Source organism: Ursus arctos, unplaced genomic scaffold, assembly GCF_023065955.2.
Source record: "Ursus arctos isolate Adak ecotype North America unplaced genomic scaffold, UrsArc2.0 scaffold_17, whole genome shotgun sequence".
NCBI lineage: Eukaryota > Metazoa > Chordata > Mammalia > Carnivora > Ursidae > Ursus > Ursus arctos.
Window position 1 is genome coordinate 23063570 of NW_026622841.1, and position 6000 is coordinate 23069569.

Sequence of the window (6000 nt, forward strand, 5' to 3'; positions counted from 1 at the left end):
GGGATTGTGAATCGGTCTGTGTCCCCACTGAGGCTGTGCCGGCCAGTGCCTAGCACGGTGCCCAGCCTCTGTAGCAGCAAGCCAGTGTGTGACGCATAAGAAAAGTTCCAATTTCATTTTAGTCTGAGGACAGCTGGGCCCCCAGGGCCAGGAGCCAGAGATGCTGCTGTCCCTTCAGGTATAACCAAAGCAGTGAATAATCACGGGGATGTGGATGGTTTTATGCTCATATACATCAGTGAGAAACCGAGTACTCAGAACCCTGGTGCTTCAAGGTGTGGGCCCTAGTTGGGGCAACAGGGTTAAAAAGAGGAACTAGGGAGAAAGTGAAGGAGGTCAGGGAGGAGGAATGAGGAGAGAAAGGGGAGGAGTAAAGGGAAGAAAGAGGAACCCCAAGCCCCACTCCCAGAGGCGGTCACCTGCTTTCCTTCTTTGTTGCTCGGCTGCTGTCAGCACTTGGCACATGGAGACAACCTCACTGCCTGGAAGCCTTAGACACACACATCGATAAAGTCCTCAGTGCAGAAAATGCAGGAACCTTGACAACAGCGGCAGCATGACCAACACAACACCGTGCATTAGCTGGACAAATGTCATCCTGGTCGGCAGCCAAGAGCTCCACAGCTCTCCCAGGTACAGGGAGTCCTGGGGCGCGAACTGGATTTTACCTGCACAGTGCAGTCGGCTGGAAACCCGACCAGGGCTGGCACTGCGGCCAACGCAGCGGGAGCGTGTGCTCAGCAATGAGCTGGACAGTGACGCACTCCCGCATTCCTTTGCTGCTCCCTTCCCCGCACACTTCAGATAAACAAACTTCAGGATTTACTGGGTTTTAAAATGAAATAGCACAAACCAGGCTCTGTCTTCTTGTTGTGACCTAGAGCTCGCGTGTGCCAGAAACGAGAGGGCAGTCAACGGGTCTGGGCAGGGGGCTGCCTGGAGAGGGTCACCGCCACCACCAAGCTCATACGTAGACCCCGCCTCCAAGCCACCTGCTAGGCGGAAGGCTACCTGCTAGATACTGCCTTCATCCCAATGTCAAGGGGCCAGGGAAAATTGGGGCTCAATGGAAAGGGAAGGCAGTTGACTGGAGATGCATCACGGGCAGAGCTGCCCTCCAGAACACGAGGGGGAAGGTAAAGGCCGGATAGTAAGAAGAGGTGGCCGAATCCAGGCAACGTGGGCGAGTGGCCTCCTTCAGCACTGGTCCCTCTCTCACTTGGAGTAAGCTCAGTGATGTGATGCTCACCCCAGCTGGTAGGAGGGGACAGAACCCCTACCTTCCAGTGAGAACCTTCTGGATGGGAAGAAGGTTGCTTTTAAAGCAAAGCTTTATTTTACCAATGACAAAATCATTTTCTTTTTCCAAGCAGCAATGTAAATTGGTTTCAGTTCTGAATCTGTTTCAACCACCTAAATTGCAAATTAGAATCCCAAGTATAGGCAGACAGAGGGTCTTGGGACAACTCAAGAGGCCTGGCCTCAGAAGTCTGGAGAGAAATACAAGGCAAGGATTTCAGCAGGATTGAGCCAAGTGCCCCTGCACGAGTTCTGGTCATCAGGAAAGGAGGTGGAGGGTCTCGGGCCAACACCTAGCCCCCCACACCCTGCCCTCTGTTTAGTTTTATAAGGCAAGTATATTTCTTTGAAACAAAACAAAAAGCAGAAAAAACACTGACTTTGACAGTGAGCTCTTTGACTCGTGGATCAGTGTGCTCTCTCTCCGACACAACCACAGAAAGGGACTGAGCGCCGGCTTCAACGCTGTGCCCACACCGGCTCCAAGGAGCGCAGATCTGCTCTGATCTTTCCTGGGCTGCTGGAGAAGGTAGTTGGGACTGGGAAAACCTCGATGACCTCTCATCCCCTGTGCCTGTGTTCAGGATGCTCTCTCAGCCTGGACGTGCTCTTTGTCTTTCCAGCCACCTCCAACACCTCCAAGGAGGCCACCTCCGGGGGAAGCATGGGGAGGGCCGTGACAGGTGAAGGTGATATGGGAGGGAAGTAGGACCCTGTCTGAGAAATATTACAATCTATCACCTCTCTTCGTCCATACTGCCTGAGTTTAGGTTCTGGATGTCCCTACGCATCCGGATTCTGTGCCCTGCCGCTGCGGTGGCAGGGTGTTGAGTGCCTTCCGCTAGTGCTTCTCTGGGGCGGAGGGCCCTGCGGCACCCCTCACGGAGTCCACTCAGAGTGAACAAAGGGATGAAGTCCCAGCGGCTCCCAGCTGCTCCTCCAGCCACTCCCTGTGCTCCCCCCTACCCATCCCCTTTCTGCTTCCAATATTCTAAAATACATCTGATCGCTTTAGTCCCCTGGTTTAAAATATTTTTTTAACAGCTCTCCACTGCCCAGAGACTAAACCCAAGCACCTCGCACAGTCTCACATCAGACCTCCAACTGTCTTTCCACTTCTGTCCAACTGCTTTCCATAAACCGCACCCCACACTGCAGACTGGGGTGATCATCCCTGAGTCACCCCATCCCAGGCACATGTGGCCCATCTGCTGATGACACTATCGTCACTGTGTTCCCGGAACAACCCTACACGTGCTCAAATGTCACCCTGCCCCGCTCGGAGCGAACTTCCCCATCTCTGAGCTCAAGGAGCACAAGGCATATGCCTCCAGCAGCTGTCCCACGGGATTCTACCTCTCTGTGAGTCTTCCTTCCCCCTGGACTGGGAATTCCGAGGGCAAGAGCCTAGTGCCTGGGTCCCCTGTATAGCCCTGCCCTATACAGGTCCTGGCCTACAGCAGGTGCTAAGGAAACAGTTGATGAACCAGCGAGGGCAGGGGGAGGGAATGGGGCTAGGGACTTGACGGTGGAAAAAAGAGATGCTTGGCAGAAGTGATCCATAAAGGCGCGTGCCCCTGGAGAGTGTGACCTGCTGGTAGAAACATGGCCAGCTCCCCAGGACACGAGCAGGGTGTTTATGTGGAATGGTACAACCCCCGCAGGCCAGGCTGGGCCTCCCGACTACGGTGGGGCAGCCCTCAGGACTGCGGCAAGGGTGCAGGGACGGTGAGGTCGGGGGAGGCTGAGCAGATCTGCAGAGGCAGCAAGCAGATTTCCTAGGAGCTCTGGAGAGCGTCCAGCTTAACGGAGAGAAAGTGGGATCAGAGGAGGGATTTTGCTGGCAGAATCCTGGTAAGCACACATTCCCCTGGGCATCACCCACGGCAGGGCATCATCGACACGGTGGGAACAGCCTAGCTTCAGCAAAAATAAATCCCGAGAGCGACTGCACACCGTTCCCTCGGGCGCTCATCTCTTGCTGTTTTTCCCAAGCTTTCAGATCATCCCTGACAAACTCAGGATGCTAAATACAGGTTGTTTACTGAGACCGGGTACGGGCCACCTCCTCGGGCTCACTTGCCTACCTCCCTTCTCTAACAACAGCCACACCGAAAAGAACGTGCAGCTGAGACATCTCCTTATAAACTGTTTAGCCCGATTCTTCTGGAAGCCTCAGCTGCTGTAGACAGCTCTTTTATTGTTTGGTCGCCCCATGGATAGCAATAAAATCAAGATGAAAACTCATCTGCAAAGCAACTTTCCACTGTCCAAAGTATTTGCATGTAGTATTATTTAATATTTAATACTTTCATGTAATATTTACTGAGCCTCGCTGTGTACCAGGCAGTGGGGCTGCAGGGGCCCCATGCAACTCACAGTCCAGGGGCAGAGGGGCAGATGTGACACAAATAATGGCACACACAGCGCCTGTGCGTGATCAGAACTGTGATAAATGTATGAGGGGGAAGTGCAGGATGCCAGGAGCCCGGGGGGACAAGGAGACAATTACTCTGGGGAAATGATGTTTACACAGAGACTTGCAGCAGTATAGAGGCTCCCCAGGAGGTGAAGGGGGGAGATGCAGAGAACGGGTGGTGTCAGAGCCATGAAAAGCCCTGAGAAGTGTGTGATGCTGGAGGAAAAGAGACGGTCGGGGAGGAGGGATCTGCTGGCCCACAGGAGGCATGGGGGGAGATGAGGCCGGGGTAGAAGAGGAGGCTGCACAGCGTGATGAGGAGGAAGCAGCCCCTGGTCTGAAGCAGCCTCACGCCCGGGAGGGAGGTCCCCTGCAGGTGCTCTGACACCCCCCACACAAACCCACGGCCCACGGTTCCACCTTGTCCATGCTCGGCTGGTCCAAGCTGGGCTGGTGGGCTCAGGCCTCATTGAGGCAGCCCACCCTGCTCCATTCCCTGCTCCCAGGGGGACCCCTCACTCTGGCCAGCCAGCTCCAGGTGTGCTCCCAGGTGCAGAGGACACAGGTGCAGAGCAGAGCAAGGCACACTGGCCATCAGCAAACAGCCATGGGTAAACGATCCCTGCAGCCCTCTCATCAATTTTTTATGAAGAGCCTCCTGAGATTTGTTGGAACTTCCTGGAACAAGGCAGAGTCTCCCACAGAGGGAGGCTTCAGGGACTGCCTTGCCCTTGGTTGGGGGAATGAGATCTCTGGGAGAAGGAGCTGGGAAGGAGCCGTGGAGCAGAGAACCTCTGGCTTAGGAACAGAACTCTGGGTTCACACCTGACCTCTGCCACCTACAGATGAAGTGACCTTGAGCCTCAGTTTCCTCCCCTGTTAACCAGAATACTAGGCCTCCTATGTTTATCCCACGGGGCTTTTGAGAGAATTAAAACCAACAGCCCTGAAGGTAGTACGTAAGGCAAAAGCAGCGTACGAGGGATTGCTGAAGTAACCATCACTGATGTTAGCCCTTCCTGAGTAACAGCAACACTGACCAACAACCACCCTAACTAATAACAACGCTACGTAATAACAGGTAACAACGTGCTTTACGCCATTTAACTTCACAGGGCAGGAGTGGGACGCATCTTACAAGCCGGGAATGGAACACAGACTGATAGTGGAGGAACCCAGCCAAGCGTACCCAGCTGGAAGTGGCAGAGCTGGGCTTCAAACCCCAGCAGTGCGCCTCCAGACTCCACGCTCTGACCATTAGGCCATGCTGCCCGAGTGAACCGAATGCCCAGGACACTTGCTATGAGCTGTCCTGGCAATCAGACTATGGGGCTGGTGTGCCTAGTGACACCGCTCAACTGCCATTAGCTTGCCCTGTGCCCCTTGACGAGGGATTGCCTTGGACCTCCTTCTGCTTCCGTTTGGGACCAGAGACAGCAATCAGATTAATGGGTTTGTTGTAGGAAAACCCACAAAAGAGAACTGGCTGCTGCTGCTCATGTCAGGTATCTCTATGTAGTGTTTAATCACCACACGAGAGCCAGATCCGGCGTGGATTCTCCCAGGCCCACCCCTCCTCCCACCCCAACACAGCAAAGTCTCTGCCGACCCAAAGCTTATGGCTCTGCCACATTCTGGGGCCATTTTGAATTGGCATCTATCCCTTGTCTTTACTCCCACAGCTTTCAGGGTTCAGCAGAAAGCATCTCACCTTCCAGCTCTGTGGGTTTTTGCCACATCCTACCTTCTGTCATTCATCCCTCCCACTCTTTCCCGGCCACACCCTTCCTGCCCTTCTCTCCCACTGCCCCCAACTTCCCTCAGATGGCTCTCCTCTGCTAATCCACACCCCATCCCTTACCCTCCCTTGCAACTCGGAACAGTATCCCCTCAGAAGGGCCACTTGGGAGTTTAGAAAAGAGGACAGGGGTGCAAGTGGGTGACAAGATGGGGGAACAGCCCGTCTTAGGCAAAGGGTGAAGAAACCTCTACCTGAGGTCATTTTTTGTTCTTTTTCTTTCTCTGCAGTGTCCTCTCTGCTTTTCAGACATTCGTACTCTTTCCCGTTAGCGCCTCCCACCAGGAGATCTGTTTTAGGCCTTGTCTCTAACCATGGAATATGAACTTGGGCCCTGGCTGGGAAAGGTTGGGCATCACTCTATTTGGGGGAACGGTTCCTGGCACCTTAAAAATGACGCCATGGAGGTCATTTCTTGGGCTGCTGAGAAAAAGGAGAAGAGATGGTCAAGGGGCCCTACTGAGCAGTGGGGTGAAGGATAATG